The sequence below is a fragment of the Macrotis lagotis genome, chromosome 1 (assembly GCF_037893015.1).
Source record: "Macrotis lagotis isolate mMagLag1 chromosome 1, bilby.v1.9.chrom.fasta, whole genome shotgun sequence".
Taxonomy (NCBI): domain Eukaryota; kingdom Metazoa; phylum Chordata; class Mammalia; order Peramelemorphia; family Peramelidae; genus Macrotis; species Macrotis lagotis.
This window is the reverse complement of record NC_133658.1, coordinates 161,680,634-161,698,316: the sequence shown is the minus strand read 5'-3', so window position 1 is coordinate 161,698,316 and position 17,683 is coordinate 161,680,634. Positions and strand designations below refer to the sequence as shown.

Sequence of the window (17,683 nt, the reverse complement as noted above, 5' to 3'; positions counted from 1 at the left end):
GAGAAAGAAACAAAGAAAGAAAGAAGGAAAGGAAGAAAGGGAGAGAAAGAAAGAAAGAAAGAAAGAAAGAAAGAAAGAAAGAAAGAAAGAAAGAAAGAAAGAAAGAAAGAAAGAGAGAGAGAGAAAAAATGACACATTCAAAGTTCCGCTCCATTAGACCTACTCCCCAACCTCCTCCCTATAGAGGAGCTATTGGAAGTATCTGTTTCTTTGGAGACAAGTTTGCCTTTTATAATTTTGCAGTATTATAATTTGGATTGTTTTGTAGCTGTTATTCTTTTTATTTACTTTGTTGTGTATTTTGTTTTCCTAACATATTTGTTTTAAATTAGTCAACATTTATTATATAGCAAGACTGATTTTTATATGCTGAATATACGCTTTATAGTAAGTATACTATGTGATATTGTACAATTAAAATGTATAATACATTTTACCCACATAATATTACCAAAATAAGTTATTGTAGAGGTTCACAGAGTCTTTTTTTGTCAAATTATCAACAGGTCATTTGTTATACCTAAGATTTATTTTGATGATAAACTTGTAGGAATGCAACCATGAATTATTATTACATCTGAGAAAGAAATTTACAATGATGGAGTTTACTAGAAAACTATTGTAGCAAAAACCAGAGACTAGCCACCTATAATTATCTTCTCTTTAGAGCCAAGCTCAAGTACCATCTCCTCCATAATGGTTTCACTAGTTTTTACTCTTCAAAATACCATATGTTTTATCTATGTAGAAGTTGTGCCACCAACCTAAAGAAAAATGTAAACTTCTTGAGTAAGAGTACAATTTTGTGTTTGTCTCTGTGTCCCCAGAGCTTTAAAAAGTACCTTGAATAGTAAGCTTTTAATAAATGCTGCTGAATTAAATTGTGACCTTACATTTTTCTTCAGGACAATCCCTTGTAGTTTCATCTTCCAGGCTCCAGGTCCAAAAATTATTTTGTCAGACACTGATAACATGGGATGATAATCAACTATGATGGACTTGTTTATTCCATCAGTGCAATAATCAGGGACAATTTTGGGGGATTCATGATGGAAAATACCATTTGTATACAGAGAAAGAACTGTGGAGTTTAAATAAAGACCAAAGCTTATTATCTTCAACTTTTAAAAGTTGTCTTATGTAATATGTAATGTTGCTATCTCTAATGTTTGCTTTTTTCCTTTTAGATCTGATTCTTCTCTCACAAGTTCAATTTCAATCTATGCTTATCATGGATGCAAATGTAAAGCAACAGATTGCCTTCTGTTGGGGGGAAGGGAAGGAACGGAGAGAAAAAAACTGCAAAACACAAAAAAAATGATTGGTAGAAAATACCATTGTATATAATAGGAAAACAAATAAAATATTTACATAATAAAAATTATATTGTCAGATCTGTTGCTGACCATCTTGTATTGTGGTATCTTGGGGAAAGTACACACATGTTTTGGGAAGAGACAGTTTTAACATGCAACAAAATACTCTCTGGTCCCATTAGGCAATAGGGACCAGAATAGTCATTCTTACATTTAAAATAAAATTAAAAGTATACATAATAGAGACTCAAAGTTTCAAATAGAATCCTCTTTTTCTGTCCTAATTATGTACATAGAAATGCCCATTTTATGAGTATTTAAATTCTGAATAAATAAAATAAATTATTTTAAAATATATAGCCAAGAAAAGAATTAATCAGCGAATGCAGTAGACTGATCATGTAGCAGCAAGGAGAGATAGCTTATTAAGGGGCTGAATGTTACATTAATAGCCACAAATTATCAATATCCAAATTAAGGATTATAAAGATTTAAAAGATGTCATTGGAGACACAAAAGAGAATCTACTGTGCAAGGTAGTTCTTCAGTGGAAGATATATGGAAAGACATAGATAAGAATTACATAGGCTGTCAAAACATGGATAGAATGTGGATCTATTTTTGAAATGGGGTGGATTCGTGCAGTTCCAATAAAATATTAAAATATAACTGATATTTATAATACTTTATGACTCCATAACCTTTTATTCTTGCTCAGGGTTTCACAACTGATAAAAAATTTTAGGTATAATTTTCTGCACAATTCTTTGAGGTATTATAAGAGTTAATATCATTTTTCAGATGAGAAAATTGAGATGGAAAGAGATAGTAACCTATTCAAAACAATATAGCTATTTAAAGCTAGGATTTGAAAACTGAGGTCTTTTGACTCCTGATTCTATGTTCTTCCTACTATGTCACACTGCCTAAATGTTACTTTTTTAACTGGATAGAATTATTTGAACTATTTATAACCATGATTATTAATTACAATACTTTGGATATTATTTTTGCTTCTACAAATCCGAACTCATTTGGTATGAGTTTCAACAGTGACCTTCCAAACACTCTTCATCTGTGACATGATGGAGTCTTTTCTTTAGATCTTTTAATATCTGTGGAAGCCAGGGAAGCACTTAGTCTTTCTGTTTCTTATTTCTCTCATTTGATACATGGTTGACCTGTCTCCTTTTCTAATTTTATATCTGTTTTTCTCCTAAATCAGGAAACTGTATTAGTTGAATTGTAAAATGTTCTCAATTCTACATCTAACATCCTCTGAGATATTCTTGACGGTGTCATTATGGCACCTCTTTCCACAAGATATTGTTATTGATAGGTGTTTACCAAAACCACAAAATAACTGATAATTTTGGTTCTATGGAAATTCTATATTTACAACCACCTCCAGAAAAATATCAGCATGTATAGATGGAATTATGTGTCAGAGAGTAGCTTGGAATTAGTGAGATTACTACTCTGTATTGTCCCCAAAGCAATCTATTTTCATTTCTTCCTGTGGTTGACTTCTGGAACTACTTTATTTTTTCAGCATTGTTGTTTGTTAGTAGTTAGTGGTTTGTAGTTAGTAGTTAGTAGTTGTCTGTTAGTAGCTTTTGTTAATGTTGCTTACTTAATGTTGTTTAGTTGTGCCCACCTCCTTGTGAACCCATTTAGGCTTTTCTTGGCACAGATACTTCAGTGTTTTGTCATCTCCTCTCATTCTCATTCAATTTTTTCTCCTCCTTGTTCTCCTGCTTCTCCTTTCTCCTCTAATTTACCTTCTCCTCCTCCTTGTTCTAATCTCTCTATTTCTTCTCCTTCTATTTCCCCTCATCCTTATTCCCATAGCATTCCAGCTTTTCTTTGTTCTCCAATTTTTTTCCTCCCTCTACAATTTCATCTCTTTCTCCTCTCTCTCTAATGTTTCATCATAATGTTTCTTTATTTCTAAATTTTATCTTCTTGTGTTTCTATCTCATCTCCTCCTTGGGCTTTCTGCTAAGTCTTTCTATTCAATCTCAGTTCATTTACTCTCCTTCTCTTGACTCAAGAGATCTTTTTCCAATGAGGTTACCCCATCTCCAGATAAGCACCCAAATCCTGACCTTATCAGAATCTATCCTTTTTAGGTAATAAATAGATCATGCCCTCAGACTATTTCAAATACAGATGAAGAAAGACAATTTACATCTGCCCCACAGTATAAATTCAAGCCATAGTTCAGAGGTGAATTACAGACTTTGAAAAAATTTTCCCTAACCCCTGTCAAGATCCAGTAGACTTTTAGTGATCAATTAAGGTTATTCTGAAATCCTAACACCCTGGAATCCCAGACATTTGCCAATTAGCCATAGCTTTAGTTGGAAAAGTTGAAGCTAAGGATGAGTTCAGAACAGCAAAAATAAAAGTACGTTTGAGGAATTTCAGGAGACAGATTGGGTAGTTTATAAGCAAAGCTACTGGATGCCAGAGTTCTAGGGGATACTTTGATGGAGGCTATCCCACTTACTGATCAGTGGATTTCTCAAAAATCAAAACTGTTATTCAAGGACAATATAAAACAATATTTTGATTTTTTATCATTTAGCAGAGACTTTTGATTCAAATTCTGATTTAAAGCATGATCAGGAAAGAGAACAAACGCAATTTTTCTTTTACTTTGTTAACAATCTTCTCTATCACAGAATATTAAAATTACTCAGTCAGAATGACAAACTAAGCCTCTCAGTTTATAAGTGAATTAGTTGTCCAGCTAGCACAAGCTTTAGCAGCTCAATTAGAGGGGGATCTCCAGGAGAAAAGGGAGTTGAGGGCAAAGAAATACAAGATATATACCATACAGCTTAAGCAGTTAATAGTTCCTATCCAAAATCCACCTTTCACCTAGTAGGGAACAAGAGTTCATCATTATTGCAAGAAACCAGGCCATTGGAAAAAACAATGCAAAACCTTTGGCAAAAATATAGAGAACAACAAAAACCAGGGATTAAAAAAACCCTTCCCCACTGCTTTAGAGGTGCTCCAAGGTAGATTTTTCAGGATCTAGTCCCTATTTGTCCATCTCTGACCATTTCCCAACTAGGAGTGTTGTCCATGGTAATACTAGGCCACCTCATCTCTGTTCTGGTGGAAACTGGGGCTATTTTATCAGTTCTGGGCCCTGGTAAAATCCCCTTCTTCCTCAGAGTTCAGAAAGCATAATGGTGATTAGGGGTATGTAACAAACCTTTCCCAGCATTTAAAACTTTTCCTCTTTCTGTTACTCTGAGACAGGACCATTTTCAACATACTTTCCTACTGGTTCCTAAAGCCCCTTTTCACCTACTTGAATGTGACATTTTATCCTTCTCAGCTGCTGTTCTAGATTCACTCTGGTTGTTAGATCATTGCTTCCCCACCTCAGAGCATCCCTGTCTCTGCTGTCTCAGTTTGACAAGAGGAAGTTACTGGTTCTTGCCAAAGTCCCATCCCAGTTTGGGGCCAAAGATCCTACTAATGAGTTAATTGCTACAGTCACCCACTAAGGATCCAGATTGATCCCCCTCTTCCTCTTCCATGCTTTGCTCAGTATACACTTCCTCCCCCTGCTATTGAAGGGGCTAGGCCTTTGATCCAAAATTATATATCAAAAGGATTAATTATTCCATGTACCTCCCCATGCATCATGCCTCTTTTCTCAGAAAGGAAGGCTGGCAATAAATACTGGAAGCTTATACATGATTTGTGAGCTGTTAATGCTATTGTCTTGTTCACTATCCTATAGTTCCAACCCCCCCAACTTGGTGTCTCTCATTCCTCCTTCTGCTACTATATTCACTGTGGTTGGTCTATGTAGTGCTTGTTTTTCTATTTCTGTTCATCCCAGTAGCCAATACCTTTTTGCTTTTATGTGGGAAAGATAGCAATACACATGGATAGTCTTACTCCAGGGGTCATATTTTTGTCAAATTGTGTATGATAACCACCCTTCTCTTGACCTCCCCCATGGCTCAGTGCACCTTCAATATGTGGATGATCTATTACTCTGTTCCTTTGATTTAATTTCAGGAAAGCAGGATTCTGTAGCATCTCTCACATTCCTAGCTTTAAAGAGTCATAAAGATTCTTAAGATAGACTGAAGCTTTGTCAGTCCTCTATGAAGTATCTGAGGCATCTAATATCTCAGGATAGTGTTTCCCTTGATCCTTCCTGATCAAGGCAATCTATGATTTTTCCATCTACTCTTCAAAAAGACAATTAATGACATTCTTAAGTCTTGCTGTATATTGTAGGTCTTAGATGCCCAAATTTTCTGTTTTAGCTCACCCATTGTATAAGGTTCTGCAATATTGAACTTCTGACTCCCTTTATCTGTTTAAAGAACAGCATGAGCGTACCAGTTTTATAAAGTTAACTCTCTCTCAGTCCCTTTTCCCTAAGTCTTCCCAAATTATTATCTTCCTTTTGTTCTGTTTGAAAAGGAAAAGGAAGTCAATGCAATAGGAATTATAGCCCAGAAACATGGGATTAGGTACAGACCAGGGGGTACTAGAGCAAACAATTGGATACTATAGCTAGAGGTCTGCACCTTGCTTAAGGGATATCATTACTATATCTGAGACTCTCAAACAAACTAAGGATATCATACAGTGACTCTCCTTGTACCCATGAAGTTGAAGTGCTCCCTAATTCACATCATCCTTAGTATTTATCAAGTAATAATCTAGCAAAAATTGAAACCCCATTGCATTACTGAGAAAAATGCTGATTCAAAAGTCCTGTTGAGTTTTTAGCGTTTCCCCTAGTTTAGAAACAGACCAGTCATGAGCAAAGACCACAAACTTGATTCTTCTGACCATGACTGTGTCACAATTCTGTATCACTTGCTGACCCCAAGAGCAGATCTCACAGTCACCTGATGCTAACCTCAGAGTGTTCACAGATGGCTCCTGCCTAAGGTACACTGTGGGTCAAATGATTTCAAATTATGGCATCATTACTGGTAAACTGGTCAGCTGCAATCTGCTTATTCAACCCACCAGGCTAAGTTGAAAGCAATATCTAGGGTCTGTGAATTAGAAAAGGACTGAAAATTAACATCTACACAGATAGCAGGTATGCTTTTAGAGTGGCACATGATTCTGGGATGTTGTGGAAGCAAAGGGGATTTTTAATCTCCATTGCACAATCTATTAAGTACTGGACAAGTTTCCAGACTTTGGGAGTGTCGGTTTCTGACTAAGCAGGTGGCTGTTGTAAAAACCAATGGCCATTCTCATAACTCCACCCCTGAGGCTCAAGGGAATCAGTTAGCTGATAAGGCAGCAAAGGAAGCTGTACTTTCTTCCCTAATTCCTATAATGATCTCCTATCTCATACCAGCTGCACCTCCTCCAATTCAAAAAAAAAAAAAATTAGTAGCTTTAACAAAGATACAAGGCTTAATCTCTCCAGAGAAAATACATCAGTGGGTAGCAGGAGGGTGTACCTGAACTACATCATCCATTACTACTAGTATTTGCATCATTTCAATCATTGGGGCGCTGATATGAACTTACTTCAAAACACTAGTGGGAAATATCAAGGAAAGTAGCTGAGGAAGTGGCATCTAGTTCAGACCTGTTCTCCATATAATCCTTCCAAACCTCTCAAACCTCCCCTGGACAGTTTCCCCACTCCCCTCCCCTCCATTTGTGATTTGGCAGATTATCTTCATCCAGTTGCCCCCAAGCAAAGGGTAAAAGAATTTATGGTTTAGATGTTTTCTAGTTGGGGTGTAAGATTTTCCCAGTACAGCAGCAAAAACTGAAGCTGTAGGGAAAACTTTATGTGAACAGATTATCCCTTATTGGGTGGTTGTAAGGGAAATTCATAGTGATAGGGGAACTCATTTTATGGGGAAAAGTTTTTGTTGTTTTTTTTTTCAGTTACCAAGGCAGAGGTTATTTAATCATTAGTCAAAATAAAGAAACCATAGCCCTGAACTCTTGCTTTCAGTGACTTGGGTTTCCTGCCAGTCCCCCAGATGAGTCCATTGAAAAAGTCCACCAAAAAAGACAAATTAAGGGGGCAGCTAAGTGGCACAGTGGGTAGAGCACCAGGTTTGGAGTCAGGAGGATCTGAGTTCAGATCCAACCTCAGGCACTTAATAATTGCCTAGTTGTATGACCTTGGGCAAGTAACTCTTAACCCCATTGCCTTAAATAAAAAAATAAAAAAGACAAAAGCAAAGTGTACCAAATCAGGAAGGACAAGAAGCAAATTCCAAGGCTCACCTTCCCCTTCTAGTTTCTGGTGCCATTCTTCTTGAACTGAGTCATGGAATTAGTCCTGGACAATGGCATTCAGACTCTTGCTCAGAGGGCTAGATTCCTACTAGGAAGAAGTCACCTTTCTACTCCAAAAATGTGGTTGGACCCCTAATCCATTTCATCAAAATCACTCTCCTCAGAGAGGGAGTCTTCACTGTCACTGGAGTAATTGGACCCAAAGCAAGGGTAGCAAAGGTGGTGGGGGGTGGGGGGCTGAAGGGCTTCTGTGTCAGGATCAGGGCTGGGACTTCCACAGAGTCACATCCTTCTACAGAGGGATCTCAGAGCACCATAGAGGCAGTTAAGATGAATGTAGATGTTAGCATCATGACAGCAGCAGACTTGCTGACAGCAGTGGTCCATGTTCCTCCAACCAGGAGAAAAACTGCTACTAGCAATATAACTGTTGTTTTCCAACCTAGTCTCTTCTTCCCTCTTTTCTCAGAGACTCCCACCATAATCTTAACATATTTGACCATTTTTACTCACTGATGAAGGGAAGGCAAACTCTAGGCTTTCTGTGCTGGGTTCCAAAACCTGAGGGTAGAACTTTTAAAGCAACCCTGGAAGCCTGGGGAATTCATAAGCATTTACATCATGCCATATCATCCCCAGACCTCAGGGCTGATGAGGAGAACAAATGGAATGCTGAAGGGACTGTAAGGGAAACTAATCTCTGATTTCAAGGCATCCCAGATTAAAATGCTTCCCATTGCTCTTCTCATCCTCCCATCCTGACCCGTGAGCAAAACCAAGTTTCCCCCTATGAAGTTATTACAAAGAGACCTATGCCCTTACATCAATTGAAATCCCTTCTCTCACATCAAATGGTCTCCAATAAAACTGTACTAAACTTAGATTCACCTAGTCCAGGATCTTCTTTTTCAATCTCATTCCCTAGGATTGCCACTCAAAGTTAGCCCTCTTATCTCCTCTTGGGTTTTCTGGAAGAGACATCTGAGAAAATGCTCCCTGAAAACTTTGCTGGGAAGGACCTTTCCGAATGTTCCTTATCACCTCCACTGATGCTAAGCTCTAGGGTATAGATGTGTGGATATACCTATCACACCTGAAAACTACCCCCTGCCCTGGGGGACATCTGAGACTATTAGAGACCTTTCTCTGTGACTTCGAAGAGATCAGAGAAAAACTATATCTGAAAGAGACAGTTTATCCAGCAATCCATTTCAGCCTAGTGGGAAGAAAGCTGTCTCTCCCTACTTATAATTTACTATTAATAACTATGCAATCCTAATCTCTATTATTCAGAATTCTCTGCAAGATTCTTTCTCCATTTATTTCTTTGTAGAGGTTCATCATTAGAGAAAGATCATTTTCTCCTTTCTCCACAGTACCCCATGTTGAAGCTAAGCAGGAGACAGTCAGATGATTTAACCTGCCAAATTATTGTTCCTTTTGGAAGCACTTCTCCTCATCCTATTTCTGCAAATGATTGGGAAACCCATGCTCACTCCTATTTAAAAAAAAAACTATGATTTTCTGAAAAGGTTTGTTCTGAAATACAGGTGATACTTGGGTTGTTTTCCTTTGCCCCATTTTATAGGTAGTGATTAAAGAAATTTCATGTTACTCTAGATTCTAATAATTGTCCTTCATTTTTGAAGATCATGGAGATGATGCCATGACAAGCAAGTGAATTGGATTTGACTATGCTGGGTGGCACAGTAGATAGAGCAGGCCTTGGAGTCAGGAGGACTAGATTTTGAATTCAACCTCAGACATTTGCCACTTACTAGCTGTGTGACCTGAGCAAGTCACTTAACCCTGATTGCTCCACATCCAAGGCTATCTCAGGTCATCCTGATCCATATCTGGCCCCTGGACCTAGATGACTCTGGAGGAAAAAGTGAGGCGTGACTTAGCACAGCCCCCCCTCACTCAAATCCAGTTCATGTGCTTGTCTTGGCAATACCTCTCTGATATCATGGTCTTCTTCAAAAATGAAGGACAAACATTATTATTTCTAAGGTCACATGGGCCTTCACTGTTCCTCCAGCTGTTTCCCCAGCTGCTTAATTTTTTTTAGCAAACCATACAGCTGGAATCATAGTAGGGGACCTTGACTCAGCCCACTGTAATGTTGTAACTAGACAATCCGGGTTCATCTAAAGAAACCTTTTGCCACTGGAGGGAAGGAAGTTACTACAGTCTTGGCCTCCACTAGAATCATAAGATCTGATAAAACCCCAAAAGATTCCTCTGCCTCTTAATTATTGTAAAGGGCACCCTGCTGGGTTCAGCTCCAATTCCTGTAGTAACACCTGATCCATATCAATACTTCCTTTACAGTTGGGGCTTAACTGACACTCTGGCCTCCCAAAAAAGGAAACCAAGTTATGTTTTGGAACCATTGGCAGAGTTATCTTTGGGCAGAAGGAGGATATGGCACTGAGTCCAGTGGTATGAGAAATAATCCATGCCTAAATCTTTCCATGTGAATGATTCTCAAAATTGTCTTTTGTATAATGATACCTCAAAGGACCCAATAGGAGGTGCTTTTGCCAAACTAGGAAAGATACCTGTGTTCAATAAACCCCCAAGTACTAGTTCTTTCTCCCTTACCCTACTGTCTTTTCTAGGGATGTTTTTCATGTCAGTTCCATCTTTTTATCAGTTCCTTCCTCCTCAGGGTAACCTCGGGCAAACGTTGAGATGAGATGGCCAACACAAGTGATCAGATGGCCATCATGGAAAAGGATTTAAAGGGTGAAATTGACTCCCTGGGTAAGTGGTCTTACAAACCAGTGAGCTTTGGATTCAATCCTAGCAGCTGAAGGAGAGGCCTGTGTTTTCCTTGATGAAGAATGCTATTTTAATGTTGAGTCCTATCAAATACAGGTCAGTATAGATATATTTCAATCTCATGCTGCTCAGCTATGAGAGAAAGCTGACAAATTTAGTCCCTTATGCTCAGGTAGAGTCAGTTCAATCAGATAAGTCCTTTTGTCTGCTGCTGGGATACTAGCTATCTTTGTCCTTGTCCTTTGTGGAGCACGAGTAGGACAGGCTGTGGTCCAAAAATGTTCTTCTATCCTGGTGAATAAGATAGTGGCAGTTGTAGTCATCTCCAGTCAAATGGTAGAAATGAGTGTTCCCTGGTCCATTGGGTACTATTTTAAAGAGTTTCCTTTCCTGCTCTCTTAAGAAATATAACATTTCAAAAACTCCATTATGCTTTTGGTTTATAGGTAACAAAGCCTTGGAAGTGCTGTAATCTAGTCTTGGGCTGAGGAAATGAGTAAACAACAGAAAAAGAAGAATCTCACTAATTACTTTAGTCCCATGAAAGATCAAAACATATACTCAGATGATGACAAAAATTGAAGTTTCCATATCCAAAACCTCCAAGAGAAATAGAAAATGGACTCAGACTATGGATGAGCTCAAAAAAGACTTTGAAAAGAAATTAAGGGAGGTGGAGGAAAAATTGGGAGGAGAAATGAGAGCAATGCAGAAAAATCATGAAAACCAAATCAATAGCTTGGTGAAAGAAATACAAAAAAAATTGAAGAAAATAATATGTTAGAAACCAGTTTAGGCCTAATGGAAAAATAAACAAAACAAAAGGCAAATGAGTAGAAGAATGCCTTAAAAAAGCAGAATTGGCCAGCTGGAAAAGGAGATAAAAAAGCTCTCTGAAGAAAATAACTCCTGGGGCAGCTAGGTGGCACAGTGGATAAAGCACCCGCCTTGGAGTCAGGAGTACCTGGGTTCAAATTCAGTCTCAGACACTTAATAATTACCTAGCTGTATGGCCTTGGGCAAGCCACTTAACCCCATTTGCATTGCAAAAAACCTAAAAAAAATAACTCCTTCAAATGCAGAATGGAACTAAAGGAAGCTCATGACTTTATAAGAAATCAAGAAGAAATAAAACTCTTCCAAAAAAAGCCAAAAAATAGAAGAAAATGTGAAATATCTCACTGGAAAAACAACCGTCCTCAAAAGCAGATCCAGAAGAAATTATTTAAAAATTATTGTGCTATCTTAAATTCATGTCTAGGAAAAGAGCCTAGACTTCATTTTTCAAGAAATAATACTTCAAAATTGCCCTGAGATCCTAGAAGCAGAGGGTAAAATATAAATTGGGGGAATTAACCTCAATTCCAAAAGAAAAACTTCCAGGAATATTATAGCCAAAATCCAAAACTCCAAAATCAAAGAGAAAATTCTAAAAGCTTCCAGAAACAAGCAATTCAACTGCTGAGGCTCCATAGTCAGGATTACACAGGATCAGTCAGCATCTACATTAAGGGCTCATAGGGATTGGAATATGTTATTCTAGAAGGCAAAAGATCTTGGTTTACAACAGAAAATCAACTACCCAGCAAAACTGAATATCTTCTTTCAGGGGAAAAGATGGACTTTCAATAAAGAGGGGCCTTTCAAACTTTCCTATTGAAACAACCAGAGCTGAACAGAAAGTTTGATCTCTAAGTACAGGACTCTGGTGAACCATAGAGGGGGTGGATGAGGATTAATTATGAGGAACTTAATGATAGCAAACTGTTTGTATTACTGCATGGGAAAAAGATATTGATAACTCATATGAACTTTCTCATTTATAAGAGCTGTTAGAAAGAGCATATGTAGACAGGACATAGGAAGGAGCAGAATATATTGGTATAATAGAGTAAAAAGATGGAGTCAATGGGTGATAAAGGAATGTACTGAGAGGAACTGAGAGGAAGAAGAAGCTAAATTTCACATGAGAGTCAAGAAAAAGCTTTTTCAATGGAGTGGAATGGAGGGAAGGCAAAGGGGAATGAGTGAGCCTTCATTCTCATCAGAAATGGCTCAGAGAGGAAATAACATACACACTTAATAGGGTATAGAAATCTCTCTACCCTAGAGAAAAATGAGAAAAAAGGAGTGGGATAAAGGGGAATGGGGGGGGGGGGAAGGGGGAAATAGGTGATAGAAGAGAGGGAAGTTTGAGGGAGAGGGTACTCAGATACAGCACACTTTTGGACAGGGCCAGGATGAAAGGAGAGAGAATAGGTTAAATGAGAGTGAGGGAGAAATAGAGTGGAGGGAAATACAGCTAGTAATAGCAACTGTGGGAAAAATATTGAAGCAACTTCTCTGGTGAACTTATGATAAAGAAAGTAACTCACCCCAGAGACAGAGCCATTGGAATCTGAACACAGATTGAAGTACATTTTTTTCTCTGTCTCACTATTCTTGAGGTTTCTCATCTTCTTTGGGGGGGGGGGTTATGTTTATTCCTATAACAAAATTATAGTAATAATATAAAATAAATCTAGATCTTTAAAATATATTGGTATAATATTTGATATAGGATTTGGTATGATTTGTGGGGTTTTAATATGATTTTGGTATAATTTTGTAATAGTTGTATTTTAAAATATAGAAGTAGTTATTATAGATCATATTTCCAATATGTTTATATATAAGTTGGGGTTACTATACTAAAAAAATTTATTACTCATTTTTTCTCTCTCTCTCCATTTCTTCAAAGATATCTTTGGTGGAGTACAAGTGGAGTTGACTATGGTCCCAAAATGTTCCATTACCCTGGTGAATAAGATAATGACATCTGTAGTCATCTCCAATCAAATGGGGGAAATGAGTGCCCTGGTCTAATGTTGTTGGCTGCATCTTAAATACAGAAGTCTGTAGAAATATATGCAAATCTTTAAGAATCAGCTTTAAAAGGATTCTGGAAGCAGTGATGTGTTGATCATATTTATTTGAACATGGATAACAAATGAGCATATTAATAGAGAAAGTTATTTCTATAAAATGTGTTTCTATATGCAATTTGAGATTATTGTATTCCTATATTCCAAATATTTTGTTGTAAAATCATCTATGCAACATGGATAAAATTTTGTGATTTTTCTGTTACCACTGCAATATTACAATTACTATGTGTCATTTCTTGGTCTTTTAGACTATAAAGTTTAGAGCTAAATCTCAGTTGGATTATGGGAAATTGCTAATAAAGATTTCATGGGACTAAAAATTGGCAATATTCTGTGTCTGACACCAGGTATGATCAGCAAAGAAAATATTGTTGGGGGGGACAGCTAGGTGGTGTAGTGGATAAAGCACCGGCCCTGGAGTCAGGAGTACCTGGGTTCAAATCCAGTCTCAGACACTTAATAATTACCTAGCTGTGTGGCCTTGGGCAAAGCCAATTAACCTCGTTTGCCTTGCAAAAAAAAAAAACCAAAGTAAAAAAAAAATATATTGTTGGGCCAATGTCATATCGGTGCCAAAAAAACCAATGGGATTTAAACATTGTAGGTGACAGGTTCTTGAGATAAGATTTGAAAGAGTGATTTTCAACAAGTTTTGAGATTGGACACTCTCTGACTTGGCTTCCCAAATGTGACATGGACATCCAAATAAATAAAGGAATTTTCCTTTTAAGATGTCCCTGGTACTTATGGCAAATTGCTATAATCAGTCAGGTGATTAATATTAAAGTCAGGTATAGAAATTTAAGTCATTTAGTCTTACATTTATCTAAATTCTATTAATGTCAGGTTAGTATATGGTTTTCGCATCACTTTTGCAGTGAAATCCTCATTGTTATGGAAATGTATTTTAAGTGAAATAACATCCTCCAAATGGGAGGTACAAATGATTTTAGAATAGGATATGTCAAAAAACAAAACTAGGTTAATTTCTATTTGCAACTGAATTTCATATATGTGTGTGTGTGTATATACACACACACACACACACACACATATATATATATATAATATATATATCCAACATGATAATAGGCAAATCAAAATGTAATTTACAAGATTCCAAAATTTCACTTTCTAATAATGGGAATATAAGTTTTGACCTCATTAAAATAAATTTTGTCTTCAGATTTTATTAGAGATAAAGATCTCTACAAGTAACTCTCCACTGGAAGATCTGTGAGATAGTATCCAAAGCCACAGAAATACATCAGATGTATCATCCAAAGAAGAAATGGGCTGAGATTTTGCTATTTCAGCCTAAGTGGGATTCTTATCAATAGGAATTCGAAGCAAATATTATAACATATGAGAAAATCATAATGTAAAACTATATAATCTACATGAAATCTAATTGGTTGCCTGACTTAGTTTTATGATTCTTTTTCTTTCTGTATAAAATGCCCCCCACAATTTTGTATCAGGATTGGTTTAATAATGCCATTCTCCCATGGGTTTGGTAAGATCCTAAAGAATAAAACTTCATGACAAAAGTAATTATACTTTTTGCCTTGAGAAAATTATGGTAAACAAAATTAAAATGTGTCTGTTTTCCCCCTCAGAGAATTTTTAGGAATTTAAGAATTGTCAGGAGTTTATAGGATTCTCCAGCAAGGGAATCCCATCTACAGGGGCAGAGATTCTCAAAAGGATCAAAAAGACAAAACTCATGTAGGTTTCAATTTAAGCAGGAGGTGAACTGAGGATGAGGTACTTTAGGATTCCACATGACTGATGCTGTGGCTAGAAGGGAAGAAAGAGGGGATGGGATATCTCAGGATTGAACATATCTGTTTTGGGGGCTAGTAACAGAAAACTATCTCTTGTAACTCCACCCTAAGAGATAGGATTGTTCTTGCTGTTTCAGTAGTAAGGAAGGTCAAACACAGGATTGGGGTTGTAGTACAAACAGTGTCATGGGCAAGATTGAGGAACTATAAACAAAATGGAGTTGCTTTAGCTTTCTTGGCTACATAGTTCCTATAATCAAGTCTTACTTATAGTTTGGCTAATAGACTAATGGACCTTCAGTAAATATACCTTAAACAAAGTTCTAATATTTTTCATTTACTCAGAGAAGTGATAGATAAAATAATTAATTTAACGCTAGCTGTAGATGCCATACTGTAGAAACTATATCCCTCACATAAGTTCTTTGCATATATGGACTCCCTAAATATACATTGAATGAATGAATGAAGAAAAAGTGGGGAGATAGCACCTACATTGATGAAATTCCTCACCCACTGAAATATCTCAAAGAAGAATTTACACAAATTAAATTTCATCAAACATCTCAGTAGTGCTGACATTTCTTTTAAGGTTGAACAATACTGACATCTTGTGTAGGAAAGTTGAAATGAAAATAAAAGGCAATTTCTAGTTCATCTGAGGAATTGCCTTTGTAATCTGTTATATCTCCATCTGTCCAGTCTTCCATGAAAACCACGGTGGACATCTTTGAAAACACTACCATCAAAGAACACCAAAGCACACCAAAAAAACACCAATCAAAAATGCTAGGTGGTACAGTGTTTAGAGTTTGGGATCTAAAATCAGTAAGACAGGAGTTCAAATCCAATCTCTTACTAGCTTTATGACTCCTGGTAAGGTGTTAACATCAATTTATGAAGATAATATCAAATATCTATTAGTACATTTTAAGGATAAAATAAGATGTGAATTTTAAAGTAATTTGTAAACTTTAAAGTACGGTATAAATAGTAGCTATTACTATTTACAATGGAACTATGAGGTGGACCTTGGTCTCTTGATAAGTATGTGCTGTGGGGGTAATATGAAGATACAAAACATTGTACCTCCCCTCAAAGAGCTTGCCAACTAGCTTTTGATAGGGTTTAGATATTAGAGACATAATATATACATGTTATAAGGTAGCAATAATAATGTTTATCCTTCAATCTCAAAGAGGACCGTGACATCAGGGGTGATGCCATGACATGCATGTGAATTGGATTTGAGTGAGGAGAGGCTGTGTAAAGTCACCAGCCTCACTTTCCCCTCCAGAGTCATCTGGGTCCAGTGGCCAAAAATGAATCAGGACAACTGGTAATGATCCTAGATGTGGGGCAATCAGGGGTATGTGACTTCTTCAAGATCACACACAGCTGGTTAGTATCGAGTGTGAGATCAGATTCCAACTCCTGTCCTCCTGACTTCAAGGTCAGTGCACTATAAAAGGTCAGTGGAAAGATCATCCAAGCCAAGGAAGTCTTCATAGAAGAGTTGGAGTTTTTGTCTAGATTTTGAGGACCAGGTAAGATTTGAATATGTAAAGAGGAATAAAGAGAATATCCTGAAAGGAACAAATGTTAATGTTTAATCCTAATAAGAAAAATGTCCTGCTCTTTATTCAGTCTTCCTGATAATAAATTGGGGTTAAATAACTAGTAAGTGTTTGAGACCCAATTACTCTCAGATCCACCTGACTCCAGGGACAGTTCTCTATCCACTGCACCACCTAGCAGCTCCAGGGAAGGAACACTTTACAAAGGATATAACCCTTTGAATGTACATTTTGAATCTGATTAAACTGAATTCTATCATAATAATTACTATAACAGAATACTCCCAGATAATGATTCCTAGCAGTTGATCAATCAATTCTGACTCTTTGTGATATTATTTTGAGGAAACTGAGGCAAACAAGATTAAGTGACTTGCCCAGGGTCACACAACTGCTAAGTGTCTGAGATTTGAACTCAGGAAGATAAGTCTATGCATTGAGTCACCCAGCTGAGAAATACAGGTCAAATTTCATTGTATGGTATATAATGGAATGTTCTTTTTCCATGAGAAATAATGAAAGACACAATTTCAGAGAAACTAGGAGAGAATTATATATGATCTGTTGCAGAGTGAAGTAAGCAGGATCAGAAGAATAATTTATACAGCAATAAAGTATTATATGGAAGAAAATAACCAACGTTAACCATTGCTAATTTATTTCAATAATTTATTTTTAATTCTTTCTTCCAACAAAAGGAAGAAGCCTCATTTCATTGCAGTGACAATTAAGGCCACCAGTAACTTGTAGGTCTAGTTATACATTGATAAGAATAAGTGAGTCAGTCATTCTCTTTATTAAGAGCTTATTATATAGCATTAAGGATACCAAAAAAAGACAAAATTATGATCTCTGCTCTCAAGGAGACTGAATTCTAATGGGATAAGGGTGGGGGTGGGGTAGGCAACAGGAAGGAGGGGGTGAGGGGGACAACAGCTAATAACTTAGTACATAGAAATGTATACACTGAAAATGGGAGGTATCAAGTCAATTTGCTAATTTTTTTTTTTAGTTTTAGG

The 17,683-nt window shown here is 36.9% G+C and overlaps 1 long non-coding RNA gene across 2 annotated transcripts in view; it reads left to right on the top strand.

Moving 5' to 3' along the window:
* Window positions 1–16,375, top strand: part of LOC141504358 (uncharacterized) — a 54,345-nt gene extending 37,970 nt beyond the window's left edge. Inside the window, exons 2-3 of one of the 2 annotated variants that reach the window (XR_012473324.1) lie at window positions 10,261–10,355; window positions 13,114–16,375. This is a non-coding gene — a long non-coding RNA (uncharacterized LOC141504358). Of the gene's footprint in view, window positions 1–10,260; window positions 10,356–10,819; window positions 12,496–13,113 lie in introns of those variants that run through there. The other variant, XR_012473325.1, reaches the window with a different exon arrangement.
* Window positions 16,376–17,683: the final 1,308 nt, after the last annotated feature.